This window comes from Pocillopora damicornis, chromosome 7 (assembly GCF_964200805.1).
Source record: "Pocillopora damicornis chromosome 7, jaPocDami1.2, whole genome shotgun sequence".
NCBI classification, from domain to species: domain Eukaryota; kingdom Metazoa; phylum Cnidaria; class Anthozoa; order Scleractinia; family Pocilloporidae; genus Pocillopora; species Pocillopora damicornis.
Genome location: NC_142676.1, coordinates 25,541,714 through 25,551,155, shown reverse-complemented (window position 1 = coordinate 25,551,155; position 9,442 = coordinate 25,541,714). Strand labels below are relative to the sequence as shown.

General features: G+C 38.4%; 1 long non-coding RNA gene across 1 annotated transcript; it reads right to left on the bottom strand.

Annotated features, from left to right (window-relative positions):
- Positions 1 to 712: 712 nt before the first annotated feature.
- On the bottom strand, positions 713 to 2,134 carry LOC149043305 (uncharacterized). The gene is made up of 3 exons (XR_016188251.1): positions 2,024 to 2,134; positions 1,495 to 1,581; positions 713 to 1,008 (listed from the first exon to the last, which is right to left on the bottom strand). It is a non-coding gene; the product is annotated as an uncharacterized LOC149043305 (long non-coding RNA).
- Positions 2,135 to 9,442: the final 7,308 nt, after the last annotated feature.

Below are 9,442 nucleotides of genomic sequence, written 5' to 3'. Positions count from 1 at the left end.
TGATATGGCAGCTTAAATTCAATTCTTTACTATATTAAACTATGTTGTATTTTTTTAAGAGGAAGGCAATCCGCTTCAACTAGCCTTTAATCAATTACTCAGAAATTTAAAGTTGGTGTGGTAATGTCCTAGGTTTGGATTCTCCTCGCTGTTGTAGCTCAACTTGTTGTTATGGCTATCCTCTTATGAAGCACTCCAGTCCTCCTCTACTGATATCCGTCCTTTAACTTCAACACTATAGTATACTATACTATGTAGCACTTTTTGTGCTCAAACATTTAATGTACCTCCTAGCTTCGGATTCTCCTCGCAGGTGTTGCTCAGCTTGTTGTTATGATTATCCATTCCAATTCTGCTCTACTGATATCCCAGTGTTTCAAGTCAACCATGAATCACTAGTGACCCTGTGATTGCCTATGTCTTTCCAAAAGGTCAGCTGATGTCTTTGGAAAACTGAGTCTTGTGAGAAAAAACCGTTGCAAACTTTTAAGGCAACGTGGTGCTATATTTTAATATTCTGCAACAATATTGTTTATATATAGACCCTACGATAAAATTGTACTTATTTTACAACGTACCTATTTCTCAACTTACTAATATATCAGTTTATTTACATATTTATTTATCTCCCTATTACTTCATCATTTCTTTAGTTCTTCAAGAATTAATCAATGTTTTCAGTGATTGAGGTGTATATTTTATTTCTTTATTTTATCCTTGATTAATTATCAATTATTCTTGTTTACTTTTCAGTTATTTGGTATACTTTTATCAAGGTATCATTAAAAAAGACCTGTGTACGACAATGCCGTAGGTAGACGCTCTTGATTGTGTTGGTGTGACAACTGAAGACAAGACTGGACTGAAATACACTTGTATGGGCTTTAATGTGGACTTTTTCGAATAGCACTTCACTTGACTGGACGGGCTGCAATGCACTTGGTTGTTCCTTACTTGACTGAGCAGGACTGCGTTGTGCTAGACTCAACGGCAGTTAGTTGTTCTCGACTGGATGAAACAGAAATGAGCCGAGGTGTTACGGATTGCAATGCTCTGCACTGCACTGCACTTCAGTGTACTAGACTCAACTGCTGTTGACTTATATGGACTTGGGCTATCGTAGATTGAAATGTACTTAGGTGGAAGGGAATGAATGGAATTGGACGGAAACGAATAGATTTGAGCGGGACGGAACTGGACTGGAAGGGACGGGACGGGAAAAGACTCCTCTTAATGGACTGAACCGGATGGCCTTAACTACAATGGAGTAGATGGCAATACATTTATCTACACTTGACTTACATGCAAAAAGACTGCTAATAAAGACTGATAATATACTGATGTTTTGAGAAAACATCAATGAAATAAAAATTATATTATGAAGCTAGTTTCAGTTTCAATTATTTAAGACAATTCGTGTTTTGAGCATACGAAATATGTAACAATGGGTATCGTGTTAGTTGTCCTTAATTTGTTTCATAATCGAATACTTACAGTTAATCGTCATCTGTCACCTTTCTGATGGGCTGCTGATTAGGCCTTGTTTGAAAACACTAGTTTTTCTCCCCTGAAAACAGAAAACTGTTCAGAGAAAAAAAAAGATGTTGAAATATTAAATACGTCACATTGTGAAACGTTGTTATTACACCAATTAATCAGGAAATCACCCAAAAGGTTCTGTAAACAGGAAATTTTAGATAGTCTAGAAGAAAGAATAACTCTTACAAGTGATTACATATTACCTATGAAGCGCTCGATGTGCTATTTGGTTTTTTTTGTTTCAGCCAACGAACCCATCTTACACAGGTTAGTATCAGATTGTTATAATTCTTTACTTATCTTCTCAGTGATGCTAAGCCGCTGAAAATGGGCTTTTCTTGAGCTACAGAAAGTTAAAATGTCTAAAGCTCTTAAACCGGAAAAGCGCCCGCTGTTCTTTTATATAAATTCTGGCAAACTCGAGACAACCTTAACTCCTACACTAGACAAGACTAGACTTCCTTTACTGAGACATTTAACATACCTGTGGTTAGGTCCTAGCTTTGAATTCTCCTCGCTGTTGTAGCTCAGGTTGTTGTTATAGCTCTCTTTTTATGAAGCACTCCAGTCCTGCTCTCATCCGAACTGAGCCACGAGGTCATCCTGGAAAAAAGAAATCTAACAAAGCTTGTTGCAATCAAAGATGCTGGCATTACCTCTTTTAGATGATTTGTAGTGCTGATGGACTATAATTTTTTCTTAAAACTGCTTTAGGCAACGCATCAGGGTTTTCCTATCAGTGAACGAACCTATGTTGCGCAGATTAGTATCAAATTGTTATAATTATTAACTTACCTTCTCAGTGATGCAAAGTCGCTGAAATGAGCTTATCGTGAGTTGCAGAAAGTTAAAATGTCTTAAGCTCTTGAATGGAAAAAAAGGCGCGCTCTTCTTTTATATTGATTCTGCCAAACTCGAGACAACCTCAACTCTTGCACTAGAGTAGACTAGACTAGACTATAGTATACATTCTTTGTTGAGACATTTAACATACCTGTGGTTATGTCCTAGCTTTGGATTCTCCTCTCTGTTGCATCTCAGCTTGTTTTTATGGCTCTCTTTTTATGAAGCAGTCCAGTCCTGCTCTGATCCGAACTGAGCCACGAGGTCAAGATGGAAAAAAAAACCTGTAGTGCTGATGGACCATAACTTTTTCCTATAACTGCTTTAGGCAACGCATCAGGGTTTTCCTATTAGTGAGCGAACCCATCTCACACAGGTTAGTATGAAATTTTTATGATTATTTACTTACCTTCTCAGTGATGCAAAGTCGCTGAAATGAGTTTATCGCGAGTTTCAGAAAGTTTAAATGTCTCAAGCTCTAAAATGGAAAAAAGGCGCGCTCATCTTTTATCTTCATTATGGCAAACTCGAGATAACCTTAACTCCTACACTAGATTAGACTAGACTATGCTATACTTCCTTTACTGAGACATTTAACATACCTGTGGTTTTGCCCTAGCTTTGCATTCTCCTCTCAGTTGTATCTCAGCTTGTTGTTATGACTCTCTTTTTATGAAGCACTCCAGTCCTGCTGAATAAAAAAAAACCTAACAAAACTTGTTACAATCAAAACATGCCGGTCTCACCTCTAACAGATGACCTTTAGTGCTGATTGACCATAACGTTTTCCTACAACTGCTTTAGGCAACGCATTAGGGTTTCCCTATAGTGAACGAACCCATGTTACTCAGGTTAATATCAAATTGGTATGATTATTTACTTACCTTCTCAGTGATGCAAAGTCGCTTAAATGAGCTTATCGTGAGCTAAAATGTCTCAAGCTCTAAAATGGAAAAAAAGGTGCGCTCTTCTTTTATATTAGTTCTGGCAAACTCGAGACAGCCTTAACTCTTTCACTAGACTAGACTGGACTATACTATACTTCCTTTACTGAGATATTTAACATACCTGTGGTTGTCCTAGCTTTGAGTTGTCCTCACTGTTGTGGCTCAGCTTTTTGTTATGGCTATCTTTTCATGAAGCCCTCCAGTCCTGTTCTATTGATATCCAAGCTTTAAATTCAATATTTTACTATACTATACTATATAGCACTTTTGTAAGAGGAAGATAATCCGCTTCGACTAGCCTTTAAATTATTACTCACAAATTAAACGTACCTGTGGTTATGTCCTAGCTTTGGATTTTCCTCGCTGTTGTAGCTCAGCTTGTTGTTACGACTATCTTCTAATGAAACAATGTAGTCCTCCTCTACTGATATCCGTGCTTTAACTTCAATATTATACTGCAATATGTAGTACTTTTTGTAAGAGGAAGGCAATCCGCTTCGAGTAGCTTTTAATCCATTACTCAGAAATTTAACGTACCTCTGGTTATGTCCTAGCGTTGGATTCTCCTCGCACCTGGTTCTCAGCTTGCTGTTTTGATTATCCATCCCAGTCCTGCTCTACTGATATCCCAGTATTGCAAATTGAGCCATGAATCACTAGCGACCCTGTGATTGCTTGTGTCTTATTAAAGGTCAGCTGGCGTCTTGGTAAAACTTAGTCTTGTGAGAAAAAATACTTACAAACCTCCAAGTCAATGTGGTACTGTATTTTAATATTCTGCAAAAAGATTGTTAATACATAGACCATGCGATAAAATTGTATTTATTTAACAACGTAACTGTTTCTTAACCTATTCATATATCTCTCTATCAATTTATCAGTTCTCTAGTTCTTCAAGAATTAATCAATGTTATCAGTTAGTGAGACATATTTATTTCTTTATTTTATCTTTTATTGATTATCAATTATTTTTGTTTGTTTTTAAGTTACTAGGTACACTTTTATTAAAAGTAAAGCCCAAGTGACCGGCCCAAGTGGCCCAAGGTATCATTAAAGAAGACCTTTCTACGACAATGTAAGTAGACGCTCTTCCTTGAGTTGGTGTGATATCTGAAGACAACAATGGACTAAAATACACTTGTATGGGCTTAAATGTGGGCTTTTTGGAATAGCATCTCGCTTGACTGGACGGGCCCCAATGCACGTTGTTGTTCCTAACTCGGCTGAGCAGGACTACGGTGTCCTGGACTCGGTGGCAATTAGTTGTTCTCGACTGGATGGGACGGGACTGGGCTGAGCTCTTACGGATTGCACTGCTTTGCACTGCATTTGACTGGACTTGACTCGACTGCTATTGACTTATATGGACCTGGGCTAAGCTGGATTGAAATGTACTTAGCTGGTAAGGAATGAACTGGAATTGGACGGGAACGAACAGGATTGGACTGGACGGGACTGGACTGGACGGGCGCAGATTCCACCGAATGGACTGGACCGGAGTGGACTGAGCCGGACAGCAGTTCAGAAGACTGAACTGGACGGCACTGCACTTCACTGGACTGGACTGTCTTAGTCTGAGCTTGACTTCACCAGACTGCACTACTCCGGATTGAACTGGAAAGTACCATACAGGACAGTCACTGCACCTCGCTACACTGATCTGCACCGAACTGCATTTCACGTTTCCGAATGAAACTGATAAAGACTGTACCAGACCACACAGGATAGCTTAGAAAAGCACTTAAAGTAAGTTAAAAGGATTGTTCTGGATTACCTAAACTGCAATGGAGTAGATGGCAATACATTTATCTACACTTGACTCACATGCAAAAAGACTGCTAATAAAGAATGATAATATACTGATGTTTTGAGAAAACATCAACGAAATAAAAATTATATTATGAAGCTAGTTTCAGTTTCAATTATTTAAGACAATTCGTGTTTTGAAAACAGAAAACAGAAAGCTGTTCAAAGGAAAAACGATGTTGAAATATCAAACACATCACATTGTGAAACGTTGTGATTAAAACAATTAATCAGGAAACCATCTAAAAAGTTCTGTAAACAGAAAATTTCAGATAGTCTAGAAGAAAGAATAACTCTTACAAATGATTACATATTACCTATGAAGCGCTCGATGTGCTATTTGGTTTTGACGTGATTTGAAGTGAGCCACGAGGTCATGCTGAAAAGAAAACATTTAACAACCTGTTGCAACCAAAACATGCCGGCCTTACCTCTTTCAGATGACCTGTAGTGCTTATCGACCAAACGCTTTCATTCCAATTGCTCTATGCAACGCATCAGGGTTTTCCTATGAGCCAACGAACTCATGTTACACAGGTTAGTATCACAGTATTATAATTCTTTACTTACCTTCTCAGTGATGGGAGGCCGCCAAAAATGAGCTGGAGAAAGTTAAAATATCTCAAGCTCTAAAATCGAAAAAAAGGCCCGCTCTTCTTTTACATAAACTCTGACAAAATCGAGACCTCTTTCAGATGACCTGTAGTGCTAATGGACCATACCTTTTTCCTCCAGCTGCTTCTCAACGCATCAGGTATCAGTGATCGAACCCATCTTACACAAATTAGTATCACGTTGTTACGATTATTTACTTATCTTCTAAGTGATGGAAAGCCGCTGAAAACAAGCTTATCTTGAGCTGCAGAAAGTTAGAATGTCTCAAGATCTTAAATCGAAAAAAACGCCTGCTCTTCTTTTATATTAATTCTGGCAAACTCGAGACAACCTTAACTGCTACACTAGACTAGACTATACTATACTATACTTCCTTTACTGAGACATTTAACATTCCTACTGGTTATGTCCTAGTCTTTGATTCTCCTTGCTGTTGTAGCTCAGCTTGTTGTTATTGCCATCTTATCATGAAGCACTCCAGTCCTGCTCTACTGATATCCCTGCTTTAAATTTAACACTAGACTTTAGTATATAGTAATTTTATATGAGGAAGAGAACCCACTTTGACTAGCCTTTAATCTATTACTCAGAAACTTTGGATTTTCCTCGTTGTTGTAGGTAGGGTTGTTGTTGTGGCTATCTTTTTACGAAGCACTCTCAGTCCTGCTCTACTCCTATCTTAGCTTAAACTTCAATTAATCAGGAAGCCACCTAAACAGTTCTACAAACAGAAAATTTCAGATAGTCTAGAAGAAAGAATAATTCTTACAAATGATTACATATTACCTATGAAGCGCTCGATGTGCTTCTTGTTTATGACGCAATCCGAAGGAGTCACGAGGTCATGCTGAAAAGAAAAAATCGAACAAAACTTGTTGTAATCAAAACATGCCGGCCTTACCTCTTTCAGATGACCTGTAGTGCTAATCGACAATAACTTTCTCCTCTAACTGCTCGATGCAACGCATCAGAGTTTTCCTATCAGGCAACGAACCCATCTTGCACAGGTTAGTATCACATTGTTATTAATCTTTACTTACCTTCTCAGTGATGCAAACACGCTGAAAATGAGCTTATCTTGAGCTACAGAAATCTAAAATGTCTCAAGCTCTTAAATTTAAGAAAAGGCTCGCTCTTCTTTCATATAAATTGTGGCAAACTCGAGACGACGTTAGCTCCTATACTGGACTAGACAAAAGTATACTATATATCCATTACTCAGAAATTTAACATACCTGTAGTTATGTCCTAGCTTTGGATTCTCCTCGGTGTTGTAGCTCAGCTGGTTGTTACGGCCATCTTTTCGTGAAGTACTCCAGTCCTCCTCTGCTGATATCCCATCGTTAACTTCAATACTACACTATACTATGTAGTAGTTTTGTAGGAGGAAGACAATCCGCTTCGACTGGCCTTTAATCCATCACTCAGAAATTTAAATGTCCTAGTTTTAGATTCTCCTCGCAGCTGTTGCTCAGCTTGTTGTTACGATTATCCATCCCAGTCCTGCTCTACTGATATCCCAGTGTTGCGATTTCAGCCATGAATCACTAGCGACCTTGTGATTGCTGGTGTCATTCCAAAGGTCAGCTGGTGTCTTAGGAAAAGTCTTGTGAAAAAAAATACTTGCAAACTTTCAAGACAACGTGGTACTGTATTTTATCTTCTGAAAAAAGATTGTTAAACTTCTTTATATATCAATTTATTTATATATTATTAATCTCCCTATTTAACTCATCATTTCTTTAGTTCTTTAAGAATTAATCAATGTCATTAGTTATTAATTTATCTTTTAGTGATCAATTGTTTTTGTTTATTTCAAATTATCAGGTTTACCCTTATCACATTATTAAGCGAAGAAACTCATCTTAGACAGATCAATATGTCAAAATTATAATAATTCTTCACTTACCGTCTCAGTGATGTACAGCCCCTGAAAACGGGCTTATGTTGATCCGCAGGTATGGGAAATTCAAAATAAAATGTTGAAAAGTTTTGGCGAGTCCCCGAAAATGGACAGAGTTAAGTTTTGAAATCCTTTGCACTCGTCAATGGATAACTGTCGCTAAATGTAAGAAAATCAATCAAACCCTCCGAAAATGGGCGAACGCACAGTTAACACCAAGGTGACTTTGCTTCTGGGGCTTTTTCAATGCCAAATTGGAAAGTCATTGTAACAATCCAGTTCATGATTCGAGCAAATGCCCCGAAATTGGCAATTCAAGCCTCCAAAAATAGGTCAGTATAAAGCTCCTGCAGTTGAAATTGCGTTAGTGAGATCAAAAAATAGTTTCTCAATAAAGAAAAGACACGACGCCCGCATCTTAATTGAATTCTTGAAACAGAAATTTACACTGGGCACCGCGAAAAATAAATCACATAAATTTGTGTATCCCAAAAATAAAGAAAAGAACACAGAGGCAATCGGGTCAAGCATTTAATTTATAATACCACATAACATCAATAAATTAACTTAGATTTTTCGAAATTACTTCACAGAACCCAGCAGGAGGGGACGCGCACCCTAGACGAAGAATTGGGCGTCCACAAAACTCCGAATGTTCCGTGTCAGTAATGCCGACACCCTGATAATTTGAACACCCATAGTGTCCCAGACGGTGCTTTCATTTTTACATATCAACTTGCTAACAATTCTCAGTCGTTTCCCACTGCCTTTGTTTTCTGAACTGAAAATCCGAACAAGTTTTGAAAGGCCGAACGAGAAGCCGAAGTGAAATTCGAACCGAAGGTGAAGGCGAACTCCGAAAGAAACACGATCTTAATTTTCATCAATGCACGCATAGTCTTTTCTCAAAGGCTAATTCGCAATTCTAATTTGCTGTCATAGCTGAATTGCTTAAATCCGATTTCCAATCATAACGTTAAAATCTAGTTGAACCTTCGAGGCAAACTTTTTTCAAGTTAAACAGTCTTACTCGATCACAGTGTTCAAGATCCTCTCAATCAAGTTAAACTGAAAATGTAATCGGTCGCAGTCGAAGTAACAGTTGGGGAAGACGTGCGCTAAAGTCGATGAGTAACTGATGAACACCGAAAGACCTTTTGATGAAAAGCCGAAGTATAAACGAAGCCGATAGTGACAACCTAAAGAAGCGACGAAGAAGAAACGATCCAAACCGAAAATATGCCGAACAGCATTCGATTGAAAGAAAAAACCTAGGGAAGAAGATTTGGAGGGGGGACCTCGCCCAACCCTCAAGGGGACCCGCAAACTAAGCTTTAACTACTATGAGCCGAATCAGAAGTGTGACAACTTTTAGCAGAATTTGGATTTTATGGTTTGACCAGTGCACTATCTATTAACCCTTTTTTTCATCCCAACTCACAAAGAATCTTACTAACCAGCTGGACATCAGCGTCTTCTAACTGTTCTGTTCCCAGCCTTCGCGTATACAGCAGAAAGGAAGAGAAAAAACCCAATAAAGCGTCGGCCCTTTTCTTTACCCCGCTTTCCCGTCCATAAGCGAGTTGTACCGGTAACAAGAGTCAGCACTTGTCTTGTGATGATGGACTGGACCATATGGAAAGGAATGGCAAGGACTGGAGCGGGTCGTACTGGACTGCATGAAACTGGACGCTGATTTTTGGACTAAATACACAATGAACTGGACTCTTCTGAAATGAAGTGAGAGGGACTTAGGTTATGTGATTTGGATTAGATGGACTACAATGGA